The 15,650-nt window shown below is 39.7% G+C and overlaps 1 protein-coding gene across 2 annotated transcripts in view; it reads right to left on the reverse strand.

The window, feature by feature from the left end:
- The window catches only part of ROR1 (receptor tyrosine kinase like orphan receptor 1), a 280,147-nt gene that overhangs the window by 157,897 nt on the left and 106,600 nt on the right, over positions 1–15,650 (reverse strand). The gene's annotated exons all lie outside the window — the stretch shown is intronic.

Below are 15,650 nucleotides of genomic sequence, written 5' to 3' on the forward strand. Positions count from 1 at the left end.
GTCTGAAACTTGGACAACCTATAGACACCACTTGAAAGCCCTTGAGAGGCACCATCAATGCTGCCTTCGTAAGATTCTGAAGATCAAATGGGAAGACAGGCACACCAATATCAGTGTCCTGGAAGTGGCAGAGACCACCAGTATCGAGGCAATGATAATCCATCAGCAATTCTGCAGGACAGGTCACATTGTTCGGATTCCAGACCATCACCTCCCAAAACAGGTCCTGTTCTCTCAGCTGAAAGAAGGGTACCGTAACGTGGGTGGACAATGGAAGCAATATAAGGACTTACTGAAGGACAACCTAAAGAAGTATAATATTGACATTGACACTTGGGAGACACTTGCCCAGGATAGCTTAAAATGGAGTGAAGTCCTACGTGATGGTCCCCTGTATTTTGAACTTGTTCGCCAACAAGCTGAAGAGAAAAAGAGGCGCAGAAGGAAAGAGAGACTGACTTCCAGTCATGATCAACAGCCTCCTGCTGAGCCTGAAAACATCTGCCCTCATTGCAATAGAACTTGTGGTTCAAGGATTGGCCTTATTAGCCACCTGAGGATCCATAACTCCCATGGAAGATGATCATACTCGGTAATGAGTGATTACCCATCATCATCAATATTTTGGGTAGATATCATTATATCATTTAGTAATGGAAACCACTTGGAGGAGGGGATGCTGGACAAAATGAGAGTGGATCGGTGATAGAGTAGCATTCAACATGTGCAACAGTGAGGGTTCCAACAGCAGCCTGTGCCCTCAGAATTAAGATGGCATTTGATAAGTATAATGCTAATTGTTGTTTTTTGCAATATACAGAATGTGCCAACTACAGCAACTACTTACATGGAAAAGTAGTGTTAGGAAAGTATTTGATATATTTTTAGCAGCTTTAAATGCAATTTATCAGCTGGAAACAAGTTGAGAGCCGGCACCATGGCTCCCATCCAAAACCCACTGAAGTCAATGGGAATCTTTCCATTGACTTTGATTGGCTTTGGATTAGGCCAGCTCTCCACAGGCCACACCATCACAGGCCACAGCTTGGAACAACTAGTTAAAACTATTTTCTGGAATCACATTAAGGGTTTGCCTCATTTATCTTCAGTAAACTCTCAAGAATTACAATGACAAAATCAATCTGGGGAATTAGAAGTTTGCAGGAAAAAAGGAGATCATGCCTATGAAACAAGTTCCTCGAGGCTGAGAATTTCTACGCAGCAGAGGAGAGAGATAATGGGAAAGGATTTCCACATTTTTTCAATACAACTATGACATTACATATATAACCTCTATCTTAAGTCACATTTTAATAGAGATGGAAAAGGGACTGCTGGAGGGAAATTTAAGTAAGAGTTTGATACAGAGGGCCAGATTTAGACCTGGCACTAGTGACTACAACTCCAGTGAAGTCAGTGTTTATGCCAGAGCTAAATTTGACCCTCTATTTATACTTTCTAGCATAATAAGAGATATACAACAGATTCATCATCATAAGCACACTCAGTGATGGGGAGAAAGATCTGAAAAAGAATTCTAAGGAGAAAAACAAATTTGGAACTATGGTTCAATCAAGAGTATCAGGCTCATTCTGTAGACAGAGCTTTATTACATTTTTAATTACAGTCTGTGTACAAAGTTATGGTTATATACTACCCTGAATCCACTCATACTACTCATCTCCCACTTATGACAATTAAAGGAACAAACACCTGTCAGGGATGGTTTAGATCAGTGGTTCTCAACCTTTACTGCAGCCTGCACCCCTTTGACTCTCAGAATGTTTCTTGCGCCCCTTATCAAAAATCGTTGAAGTAGTTCAGTTCTTTAAACCTAGATATTTCATAATGTATAATGTTAATAAATACATAGGTTTGATGAAAGAAAGTAGTTACTTACGTGCCTGTGCTTAATTTGTGTTTTTGATGATTTGCCTTCTAAAAAAATCTGGCATGTCTCGCACCCCCAGAAAGGGCAACTTGCATCCCCAGGGGGTCGGGCACCCCAGTTAAGAACCACTGGTCTAGATAATTCTTAGTCATGCCTCAGTGCAGGAGAGGACTAGATGACCTCGAGGTCCCTCATTCATAGACTCGTAGAATTGTAGGACTGGAAGGGACCTCAAGAGTTCATCTAGTCCAGTATTTAGCATTTGCATTCAGCATTATTTAAAGGAAAAAGTGATTCAAGGCCTTTTTAGGAATGCCACTATTTCTGTATTTGTTTATGTGTCCATTAGTTTGTGGAATTACTACATTTGTGGTACATGCATGGGCAAAATAGGTGGTCTCTTGTTTGCCTTAGTGATGTAATAACCTGAACCGGAGAGTGGCATCATCAGGTTTCAGATCTTAGAATGATTGAGATTTATTGTGAGGTCACAACTATTTTAGGAGGTGCTGTTTCAGGATGCCTAAAATGGTGTTACATTATTTCATATCAGGAAGATTATCTCTGTAGCCCAGCAGTTCTCTAACTGTGGGTCAGGACCTCAAAGTGGGTCACGACCCCATTTTAATGGGGTTGCCAGGGCTGTCTTTAAACTTGCTGAGGCCCAGGGCTGAAGCCAAAGTCCAAGCCCCACCACCCAGGGCTGACGCCCTCAAGCTTCAGCACCCCACAGGGCGGGGGTGGGGGGCTCAGGCTTCGGTCCCCATTCCTGGGGTCTTGTAGTAATTTTTGTTATCAGAAGGGGGTCACGGTGCAATGAAGTTTGAGAAACCCTGCTGTAGTCTCTAGGTATAGGTACTTTCTGGGTAAAGCATGGGTATAAGGCAGTAATAAAATGAGCCTACGAGGCCTGTAAGACAATAGTTTAGCTAAACAAGGCATATGGCCCAAAAGCCTTAGCACAAGCTGCTAACTAGGAGTAATTCTAGATCATAAGATATTACAAGATAGAATGCTGTAATCACTAAACTGCTGAGAGATAACCACAAGATGCTATTTTATACCAGCTTGAGATATTTTAAGTTAGGAACATCAGCAGATGTCTGATCATAAGAGTGCCATGCTAAGTAATTGACATATAATCTAATAAGCTTGATGTAAATGGGATGGTAACCTATGGGAAAAAGGTACCCCAACATTATCAGGGTGAGGAAATACAAATAATGAAAAAGGGATGAAACCCCTGCTGAATATGCATTAGGCATAGTGGCATTAGCCTAACACATTATAGAAGTTGTATCCTGGCTTGCGTGCCAGGGGAGATGTAGCTCTTGGGAGATGCCAAGGTGACAACGACGAGGAAAATGATGATGAGGAGGAAGATAATGACTAAGACTTCAGGTTGCTCTGTAAGGGATGGCATGAGTGTATGGATGCTCAGACGCTCAATCTGTATCATCTCTATCTAACTTGCTGGACTTGAGTGTTTCTGACTTTACTAATTGTGTTAATAAAACCAATGCAAATTAGGAAGGTTTTTTCTCGGTATGAGTGTTGCAACCATGGCACATCAGGGCTCCCAGCAGAACAATAATTCTACTAATGCTGGGACTGACCTTGAGACAAGAACCTACCAAACCTGAGATTGTTAACTGAGAATTCTTAAGTGATCAATATAATTAATACACCATCAATATATCTCAGGAAGATGTTGTCTGTTAAAGGATAGACTTTTCATTCTGAAAAATCTCAGTCTCTGACAGGGCTTAATCAATTCACTGGGAGCTTGACCCAGCACTCATGTAAACATGGTTGAAGATGTTCTAGTAAAGTCTGTTATTAGGATGCTCCTTACTTCTGAATTAATTCACTATCTTGTTCAAACTAATTCATCCCTGTGTGGCAACAGTTGTGGAGATGCTAAAACTATTGATTGTTCGGCTGTTAATTTAATACATACTTTGGAAATAACTGCATTACAAATTAGTCGTGTGGCAGAGATCTTTCTTCCTGCACTTCTTCCTTAAATCTCACAGAATGAATGAAAGAATGACTGTCAGGAATTTTATGGCTATTTAATACTTTCAGGAAATATGAGAGGCAGCCCGCTACAGAAAAGGCAACAGAAGCAGAGTGGATTCATCATATTTTGATCACTGCTAATGGTAGTTACCCAAATAGTTTAAATCATGGCATTCTTTAGAAAAATGTTACAATAAAAATATGTTGTCTTGGTCCATGACTAAGTGCTACCATAATACAAATAATTATGGCTAGCAAAAACAACAGGGCTGCCTTCCTCTCCAGCAAGCACAGCCTGATGTTATAACATCATCCTAGTACAACCATATTTTTGAAGTTGCCTACCACACAGTCTTCTTTTAATTTGGAATAACCTTGTTCATGGATGGATAATTTATATTTTAAATATGTATAAAAAACGAATTAGTCATGGAGAGTGAGGCAACCAAAACTTGGGCCAAGTCCATAGGTCCTTATTCAGTTTTCGTTCAACCCACAGTGAGGCTATAAGAACAATATTCAGTCTAAGTTCAACATTAAGGGTGAAATTCACTTCCACTGCGGAGAGATAGCACAATACCTATGCACTGCTTAAACCCCACTTACACCCCCTGGAACTTGTGCTGGCTATCTGCAGGGGTTGTATATTACCCAAAATGAATATGGACCAAAGAAACTTTATTTCTAGCCTCTCAGCCAGACACCAATTACTTGAGAAGTTTTAATTAGAGAAAAGGTAGGAAACAAATATGTAAAATATTCTGTCTACCGTGAAACCAATTACACCCCCCGAACTTAAACTTTTGTACAAATACCAGGGGTGTTTTCCATGGCAATGAAACAAAGTGCAATCCTTCAGAAAGCACATTACTGATACTCTTTGCAGGATGGTTTGTAACATCTCTTTCTGACCATCACTTTCTATTAGCAAGTACTAAATGGGATTTCTAGTCATATGTCTAATTAAGTTTCCTATGTATTCTTCTTTTATCCCTCTCAGAAAGGTGAACAATATCCATATTGGTCATGTTACCTAAACTTGCTCTCAATGTACATGGCTTCATTTTAATCCCCACATATAGGGAATTACTTCTATGTTGCAATTACCACTGCATCCTAAGAACTCATTTGGTCAGAAGTACTGATGCTGCTATGTTTTCAAACATTACTTGCAGTATGTTAGACTTTCCAAGAACACATAGCTAGCTGTATTTGTTTAGGTTTTTTAAAACGTAGACACACAGGCCAGACCATGGCTTTTTTTAAGGTTGCTTGGCACTGCTCCAGTTACATAAAACACACTAAGGCCTGGACTACATTGTGGGGGGAGGAGATCGATCTAAGTTACGCAATAACGTAGCTGAAGTCGACATACTTAGATCTACTTACATAGGTAGGTCAACTGCTGACGCTCCCCCGGCAACTCCGCTTGCGCTTCTCGCTCTGGTGGAGTATCAGAGTCGACAGGAGAGCACTCGGCGGTAGATTTATCATGTCTTCACTAGACATGATAAATCAACCCCACTGGATCGATTGCTCCGGAGGTAAGTGTAGACATGCCCTTAGAATTGCTCAGCTGGCTACCCACTGTAGGGGGCATTTCAGAGTTATGGCCAGGTAAGTGTGGCTGGAGCACTGCTGTGCTCTGGTGATCCACAGCTGCTAGAATGGCTCCTGGTGGGCAGTTGCAGCTTGGCACAATTTTGAGCTAACTCAAGGCTGCTCTCAGTCATTCTGGGGCCAAACAAGCTTCCAGCTAGCCCTGGGATTTGGGAGTGGAAGACAGGAGATGTAGTTCTGATGCAGCTCAGGTGCTAGCCTAGAGACCTTAACATATTTGTTTTTTCCTACCTTCTGCCTGTTTGCATTTTACATTTAGTAAACTGCTATACACTTGCTCTGCCTGATGGTAAAATAATTAGTTAAAGAATGTGTGTCCTGGGCTTCATATTTGGACTGAAATGATAAATATGTATATAACATTGCTTCACTATTATTTCACCGGACTGATGGAAGAGCAGTTGAGCTGTTTTAGTAAAAGCTGTTTATTTTATTTTTCTGCAATGGAAATTCTCTGTTCTTCAGGCAAAAAGGTATCATCCTTTGGTTTTCCTACTACCGTATTTTGCTTTTGCAGCCACAGCATAGGTGCTGACTTTTAATTTCTCACGGCATGGGAAAGGATTTTCAATTAGCCTTTGATCTGGGGGTCAGAAGGTCCCTGCAGCCTCCAGCAGCTACAGCGGGTTAGATGCTCTGTAGTCCAATTTGGAGCTTCTTTGATTATTGTTTTTTCATGCCTAAAGAACTCTTCTGCTTTTCAATGGTGCTTTTTGACCATTGCAACCTTATTACTGTGATTCTTTTTGGTTAAAAAGAGCAATAATTTTTACCACCTTTCTCTAACAGTTAACCACTTTGAGTAAACTGTGCCCATTTCAGTGTGGGAAAGTAACAGGTTACCTCTCCCTCCACTTTAACAAAAATCATTCTGAGTTAACCCAGTATGTTCGGGGGACATGGGGGGGGTTACTTTAAAAAAGGGGGGCACTCTGAGCGCTAATAAATTACCCTTGGCGTTCTCCCTTCCCTTTGAAATTTAAAAAAACCGTAAAATTAACTATGTGGGCTGTTCTAACTGCCCTTTAAATTGTCAAAATGCCTAAAAGAGATATGACCACACAGCCTATGCTGATAGCGCCAATAAGGCAGAACAGAGCCTCAAGGCCTCCAGTCCTTTCAGATCAGTATATCTCTGTCCTAGACACAGGATGTAAGTCAGTGTCTTGTTTAACTTTTTTTTTTTTAAAAAGACAAAAATTGCAACCCTGGTAGGCCAGGCCAGACCAGGCCAGGCCAAAAAAATGTTTTTTATTTGGTTAAACAGTTGTAACATTAAATAATGTTGAGATTCACGTAGACCAGTGAGCATCAAACTTGGGACACTTTATGCTGGGAAATCAAGGAGTTAGAAATGGAAAAACACGTGAGATCATCTACTCCATTCCCTTACCTATGCAGGAGTGTTTCCTACTGAAATGTCTCAAGAGCCTAGCTTCTTGGGGTTTGCCTTTTATATCCAATACTGCCCACTTCAGAAGTTATCATTTCCCAAATAGTTCTAAACATAGGGGAAATATGTGGTGTTGAGACAATGCTGCATGGTAACTATTAGCAATGCTGAACTTTTAATAGGGACAACTGAAATTTTAGGTAACACATTCCTTTCGTCTCACTTTGTCATTGCTGTTTAAGCAAGTTGTACGTATTCTGATTTTTCCACCTAAATCAATTCCCTCCTACCCTTCAGTCATGTTTCATACTGCTCTAAGAAGTCCTTTAGCAATCATGGTACATCAAGGGACAGGAGAAGGACTCAAAGTCCATGCTATTCTTTGTCACCAACATCACACATGGCCTTTATCTAAAGAATCTATATACTTATCTTCAGCATTTCTAAGATGCCTTGACTGTGTATGAATTAAGTCAGGATTTCCTTTTCATTCTCCTTTCCTTCTGATTGAGTTCAGAAGAGTCTCCACGCACTCTTCTGAGAAAAAAACTCATACTCCTAGGTATGTGGTATGGTATACCACAGATACTCCTAGGTATCTTCCCATCATGGGGGGCTGAGAGCACACTCCCCCACAATGATCCAGGGAGAAATTCATCACAATCCATACATATTGTGAAGTGTGGACACAAACAGTCACTCTCTCAATGTCCAGCCAAGCTTTCCATTCCTCAGCTGGTACTGCAGCCGCTGAGTAGACAGGCATAGGCTCCCCAAACTATGGTCCCCTTCCCTTGTGGGGAGTTGAAGTTGTGGGTTCCAAACTACAGTTGTTTTTAGCACCTTTACATTCTCTGTGAGTAATCCAAGCACTCCAGGAAAGCATTCAATGTAAATGGCTTACTCTCTCACAACCCAGCATGCTCCCACCAGTCTCAGCTGCGTAGTAGTTATGCAGAAGAATTTCTAAGAGACACTGAAAGGTAGGATGACCAGATAGCAATTGTGAAAAATCAAGATGCTGTTTTTTCGGGAGGGAAGGGGTATAGTTCCATATACAAGACAAAACCCCTAATATCACAGTGTAACTGTATAGTTAGGAGAAAGAAAGAAATTCTTAAAGAGACAGGAATCAAAAGCTAGATTAATTACCAGCCAAATAGCTATCCTCTCATCCTGATATCTGAGAGAGTCCATCACAACACAAAAGAAAATGCGGAACTCATATATTAGTACAATCTAAGGAGTCTCAGAACTAACAATAACCTGCTGAGGCAAAAATGATCCCTTATTCCTACCTTCCCATGTGCTGTATTACAGTAGAATAGAATACAAAAAGAGCATTCATCCACACATATCTCAACAGAGTCCAATAAAGTCAGACTATAGAGCGGCACATGCTCGTTGAGAGAATCTGAAAGGGAGGCAGTCGGACAAATGCTTAATATACTGAAACATGATAGCTACCTATATAATACTGTCATAGCTGGAAACCATGGCATCTCAGAAGTTGCTGATGGGAATGAATGAATTCATTGTTCAAAATAAATATATCTGTCTTTAAACATTGTTATAGTGTTTCTCTATAGTATAGGTTTTTCAGTTTAGAAATGAAATTAATTTTTCCACTACAGGCCAGGATGGGTGGATAAGTATCATAAAACATTTTTGATATGTCCTGACTTGGGGATAGACCTTAAATGCTGATTGTGGTGAATTAGTCCTTTATGGAGTTCCATGGACATTCATTCACTTTTGAAAAGATATATGAATAGAGGTCTTTTAATAAGTTCTTTGACACCTTGGAGATGTTTTGCTTCATCTGGTTTAAACAAAATGTGATTTTAAATACCAAGTGCCTCATCTTCATTCTGAACACAGATAAAGCAATTCTATAGCTACTCTGTTTTCAGAAACTACTATCCACAGTGGAACAGACCAAAAACTCTTCTTGGGTTTTGCTAATTTTCATGGAGTTTAAAATAATAGATATCTGCTAGTTATTTCTGAGCTTTGGTTAATGAATAACCACCAGCTACTTTTGCAAATATTAGTTCTATCTGTATGCTGGATAAGTCAGATAATTATGCGTTATGTCTGCCCATACACAAAGATTATGACCCTATCATATATTTTCAAGTCTAGCAGACCTTTATTTTTTATCAAGAAAACAAAGAAGAACAAAGGTAAGGTCTCCACAAGAGTGTATAGCATCTCCTCTCTATGGCTAGCTTCATCTGAACAGAAAATGGCATCTGCCTCTTTTCATTTATTCACCTTAGTCAGCCAGAATTTGATGCACGTTCAACTGAAGTTGTCTTCGGTTAAAATCTGAAGAAAGCCAGAATTTGGCCTTGAGATCTCTTGCCCACAATGAGATTTAAAAATGTTTAAAAATCTGAGCTGGTAAATGAGATTTGAGGTTTACAGGATAAGCACAATAAACTTGTGTGCTCATTTCAGAGCTTTCATTATGACTTGAACTTTCATAGCCAGCTAGAGTTCACCCTTTTCAAAGTCTGTTAAGGATTTATGAAAAACAGTTCTGACCCACTTTGGAGTTCATAGCTTCCTCAGACGTTCTGCCTTTATCAAAGCAATGCATTTTTTGTGCTGCTGCACCCCCCAGGAAAAAAACATATCCCATCCTCAAAATATCCTTGAAAATCCAGAGCATAGCAACAAGAGTAAACTATAGTCACTTAGTTTTATCTAGATTGTGTGACAAGGGACATTTTAAGTAATTAGAACAATAGCTAAAAAGATCTTGGAAATAAAATGGTCTAAATCTAGCTCAGTGAAGTCGGTTTACTTTCCTAAGATTCAGTTTTAGAAGTCCTTACATCATTGCTAATTCCAGACTTACACATTTCAGCATCTTCACACCGAGACTTCCAGCACTGTAATCGTTTTATTAAAAGAACCGACACCCTTCCAGTACATGGCTGTATTATGCATTGTACTACATAGCCTGCAACATGCCAAGAAAATTCTTTCAACAGTATTTATACCACAACTTTTACGAATATGGCAATGATCAACTCAAAGCATGATATGGAGAATGATTACATTTAAAGCAATTTAACATATTGTAACAAAGCTACATTTAATGGAGTAGCATTTAATGAAATGGTTATCTAACAGCAGTACAGCCATGAAGACTTAGGACCCAATCCTTTAAGCTTTATATAGATAAGTAACATTTACCCGTGTGAGTAGTCTCACTGAAATAAGACGACATAATTGGATAAATAAGGAAAACTTTGGTAAGGATCACAAGACTGGACTTAGAATTCACTTTGCTTTAAACAGACCAACAAGAATGTCTTTCTATGTATTAAGTTTTTAATTTCCTTTTTTTGTTTGTTTGAATATGGCCATAGATTGTTGTAATACATCTAATAGGAATCCCACTGGCAGAGACTGCCTAAAGATATATTTCCGTTCAGCATACATCTCAGGCATCCTGGCCACACCTTCTCCAGGGTTACAACCACCACTTTGGGGATTATGCTGGTTGGCTCTTGGTCCACAACAGTGAGGAGTTGTGAGCACCTACTCAAGAGACTTAAACTCTTCCAAAGCCTGCTACATTACATGAGGAGCGCATTCATGGCCATATCTTGCCCTCTTATCCATGAGTACGAATGAGTCTCTAATCACTTGAGAAATTTTACTTTTTATAAAACTCACTTTAGATTTACATGAGCATAAAAAAGGCCCCAAATGGTAAATGCCTCAATTTTACTTGCATAATTTAATTTTTTTATAATTAAAATTTTATTTTAAAGGCACAATTACACAAATCACATACATCAAATTTATAAAGAGAGGGGCATGCAATTTTGCTCCATAATAGGAATGATACTTGCATCTCAATACCACATAGAACACAGATCACAAAGGTTCTACAAATAATAACTTCCTGTATTTATGCATTAACAAATTTGAACAGAAACATCCCTTGATTAATATTATCAGACAATCAAGACAAACAACCACATATCTTACAGAAGCAGCTAGGCAGACAAGACAGAACAAACCACAGACAAAACAAATGCTCAATAATAAATGGAAATGTAAAATTATGAAGGCGTTGCTAGAATTCCTGAGACAGGTAACATGAAAGGAACTCCATCCCTACCCCATAGGAATCTAAGCCAACAAAAATGTAACGACTTCAGAGTTCCATATTATTACTATCTATGTCACATAAGTGCAGCTAAAGTTAGACAAATCTGTCCTACTTTTGTTGTCTAGAAAAAGTTACCACTATGTGCATCCTTTCAAATTCAGCAATATCCAAATCCGTATTGCGGCAGAGAGTTATAGTCAGCATAATACGTTACTTTTGCCATTCAGGTAGAATAAGGATCTTTACAGCCAAGTTAGTTCACAAAAAACATCATTTGCCATGACTGAAACATGTTCTGGAATTGCCTAGCATCTCCAAGAATCAGTGACATGAAATCAAAATGAAGATTCTCTTGTGAGACTTGATTAATTCTGGCTATTGTACTTGTAATCTCTTTCAGATGAGCTTTACCCTGACACATCCCTAAAGCAAATTCATCAGGGAACTGCTACTGCTGCAAATTATGCCCGCACCAATGTCATAAATTGTATGTAGGTGGAGACATACAGTAGTTCAATAAGATTTATGTTTGATTCTGTATTGGGAAACCTATGGCCTTAACCCAAGAGTGTATTTCCAGTATGACTCAGAAGTACACTGCCTGTTTTATAAAGTATATTACATTCCTCAAAACTATACCTGAAGTATTATCTTCCTTTGGGGCATAACCCAAAGCTCATTGGAAAGGCTTCTCAATCAGCTTGGGATCTCAGGCCTGAAGCAACTTGGACAGGATGGAAAAAAAAAAGAATACTTCAATTTGACAAAAGCAATGGAGTATCCCCAGTATGGATGCACTGGAAGTCAGCTACGCCTGCCTCCACTGATTCCTTGATGTAGCTTATTAATTGCTTGTCTTACCTTATTTGGTTGGGCTACCCCCCAAACTCTTCCAGGACATTTCTGACACAACTTTATCTGCTTGAAGCAGGTCTTCAGTCTATCATTTTAAGAGTCACCATGGGAGTTTTTTACAATGGGCAATAGCAATTTGCTCCTGGATTCCCTGCATGTTGCAAGACAAGTTTGAGAGAGTGTTTTCAAGCCTGAGTGTTGGGTTATATTTTCCTGATGATTAATTGCAACTGGACACAAGAAACATCAGAACAATTAGGCCAATGTAGTAGAACCACCACCTGGTGATAGTGTTAGGTTACAGAGATGCACGATCTCCAGCAGGAGCTTCCAGAGACATTGTACCTCACAGGACATCTGAGTGTGTCTGGAAAATACAAATCTGAGTGAGTTTTATGAAAGGCTCTGAAAGGCTCCAGTGTTTGCTCCTCCTGTGCTGCCCAACCACAATGATAAGTGTGGGGATGACAGCCACTGTGGTGCTAGACTTGGAACAGTCCTTCTCAGAAATGCAAAGACTGAGGGCTTGATCCATTACATGTGCAAGTATCCCTTTAACCACACTGGGTCTAATCATGGAAGTAGGAACTACCTGAACGAGTAAGTGTTGCAGGATCTGGTCCTTTGGGTATGACAGAATCACCAGTAAATCATTCGTTCTTGCCCATCCCCTGTACACACTTTCAAAGGGGCAATCCCTGATGTTTTGAAAGGTGAGCAGAGCAGAAATATCTACCTAATCTGATCACCTCCTTCAGGGAATTACACCTTTAAAATACAGCTTCTATATCGGTATATAATTTTATACCATGTAAACATTTAAGCTTCACCACATTCTGAATGAAATGGAAATGGAGAGGAAAGAACGTCACTTAACAAAGGAATCTATTTTAGATATTTACCTGGCCTCTGTCACCTGGCGATATGTCTATACAGCATTTTGGACCGGATGGGACCAAGCCTCCCAAACTCAGACTAGTGGGGTTCACACTAGTGCTCTAAAAATAGCTGCACAGACATTTCTTTGAAGTTGCAGCTTGATCTGGAGCTTGGTCTCTAAAGCCTGGCAACAAGGATGGGCTTCAGAACTTGAGCTCCAACACAAGCCACAACTTCAAAGTGCTACCTATATAGCTATTCTAAGGGTGCTAACATGAGCTCCACTAGCCCAAGTCTGTCAACCCAAGCTCAGAGGCTTGATTGAGCTTGGTCTCAAATTCTGTGTAGACATATTCTTGGTGTCAAATATACACAGAATATGTAACTAATCTTAACACAAAAAGTATAAAATGATCAGAACATTTAGTGTATTTGGTTATATTGCCCTTCTTTACTCTGCAGACAACGAGACAGGTTTAAGGAGTTAAAAATCCCACTTTACAAATGGAAAAGCTAACTTTAAAAGAAACCACATAGTTTCTTATAGCCCTATAGTTATCAAAGTTTAAGTCCATCTTTGTGCTACAAGTATCTTGCCTACTTGTTCAGTAATAGGCCTAATCAATCATATTATCTCTAGTAATAGTGATTCATTATAGTCCAAGTCTTATCTTCAAATCAAAGCCAAGAAGAAAGGCAGACACAGATATAAGGAAATGCTTTACTTCTCTCTGATATGCCGTACATAGTTTAAATACCAGCACTGATAACATGTTAGCCACTCATGAATCCCATGTACACTTAATCATTCATTTCCTTCATTGACTAAGAATAATTTTTGCCATGATTTACTATGGCTTAGACCTTTACGTTCTCCAAGACATCTGGCTTATGTCCAAAAAAATGGCACTCTTATGAAGCTGAGTGCACCAGCCTTTTGTGCTGGGCTGTGGGGAGGATGGGGTAGGGAAGGGACTGAGAGCTCTTCCTGAATTCTTCCCATCAATTATCTAGAGGAACTCTAAGATATCTATTTGCTTTAAAATCCTGGGTATTTGAGGAGCTATGCATGCAGTTTGAATATGCCTCTAGTGAGCTGGCCAACATGTTGCCTCAACCTTCCATTGAAGGTAGACAGACCCCATTTGTCAAAGTGACAAGAAACCTTTGGATCCTGTTTGACTCCTCACTAAGCCAGGATAATCAGATAGCCTCAATTTCCCAAAATGCTTTCTTTTACCCCTGGCTTGCTAGGAAACTCTGTCTCTTCCTCCCAGATGAGGACCTGGTCACAGTAATCCATGCATTAGTCACCTCCAGGGTGGATTACTCTAACTCACTGAAGTGCCAGCCAGGGACTCCATGCAGTCCACTAGGGACTTTGCCATTCCTATTGATTTACATGGAAGGGACTCAGATACTGTAGTGATGAGCAGCAATCTAAAGCCTTTAGAGAGATAGACAGACAGACGGTCTTGTGACTTTGTGCACTGCACTGACACATTTTTATTATGGGCGTTTCTATGATGCTCATCACTGTGGTATCTAACCATCTATAAATATGTTAATGTATTTAACCCACAATATACCTGTGTGGTAGCTGGGACCCTAGATGACAGCTGGTGAGCAGATTACAGAAATATTTTGATTCTGGTATGTACATTCTGGTTTACCAAAAAATATCACAAGATCTTATATGAAAGCTGGGGGTCACACTGCGGTCCTTAATATCATTGTGAAATGTATATACAGATACTATGTAAGGAGTTTTATACACACACACACACACACACACACACACACACACACAAAATATGTTTTTGAAGTCTGTGCCAAAGCACTAGTCAAGAGCAGAGATGAAAAAACAGGTTTCCTCCAGACAGGAGGTAATGAATGCATCTGTCTCTCTCTCTGTTGTGATGTAAAGTAAGCATTGTACACTAACACAATGGATGCCCATTGACATACAAAATCAAATGTTAATGAAGGGCTCTGCAGTCAACAGGGAAGCAGCACACAAGAAAAAACAAGCCACAGTTGGTTATCCTGTCTCTCAGTACTGACAGTGAGGTATAGGTATTGGGGGTATAAGTAGGAGATGAAGAATATTGTAATAATCTTCATACAAAATCTGCCTTATGAGGTATCATTTGAAAACTGGGTTCAGAGTAGCAGCCGTGTTAGTCTGTACTCGCAAAAAGAAAAGGAGTACTTGTGGCACCTTAGAGACTAACAAATTTATTTGAGCATAAGCTTTCGTGAGCTACAGCTCACTTCATCGGATGCATCCGATGAAGTGAGCTGTAGCTCACGAAAGCTTATGCTCAAATAAATGTTAGTCTCTAAGGTGCCACAAGTACTCCTTTTCTTCGTTTGAAAACTAATAACTTGCTGGTCAATAATATGGTGAAATGTATGTAGCAATATAATATGTAAAGTTACGAATTCCCTCAGTTTGAAATTATTAGCACATGTTCAAAATCACATAGCCCTGGCTAGGTAAAAGTTGTTAAATTGGTCTATCCTAAACAAATAAATGTTCGTTTACCTCAGTTTACATATAAGTAGCAAACAGGATCATTGAGACAGCAGAGGAAGGAGATGGCAGAAACAGAACAATTTGCAATTCAGCAAACACAAGTTTTGGAGGTGAGACAGCAAAAGAGCATGGAGCGTCCTTCACCACCAGATTCCATTTCGCCTTCCTTACTGCTTGAAAGAACTTTGCTTTCAGAGATAACCTTCAGAAGAATCCACTTCACAGGTTCACTGGAAGAAAAGGGCAGAAAGAAAAGGGCAGAAACCCCGAAGTTACCTCTTTCACCTAAGAAGACAAATGCATCAGCACCTTTGGG

Source organism: Dermochelys coriacea, chromosome 8, assembly GCF_009764565.3.
Source record: "Dermochelys coriacea isolate rDerCor1 chromosome 8, rDerCor1.pri.v4, whole genome shotgun sequence".
NCBI lineage: Eukaryota > Metazoa > Chordata > Testudines > Dermochelyidae > Dermochelys > Dermochelys coriacea.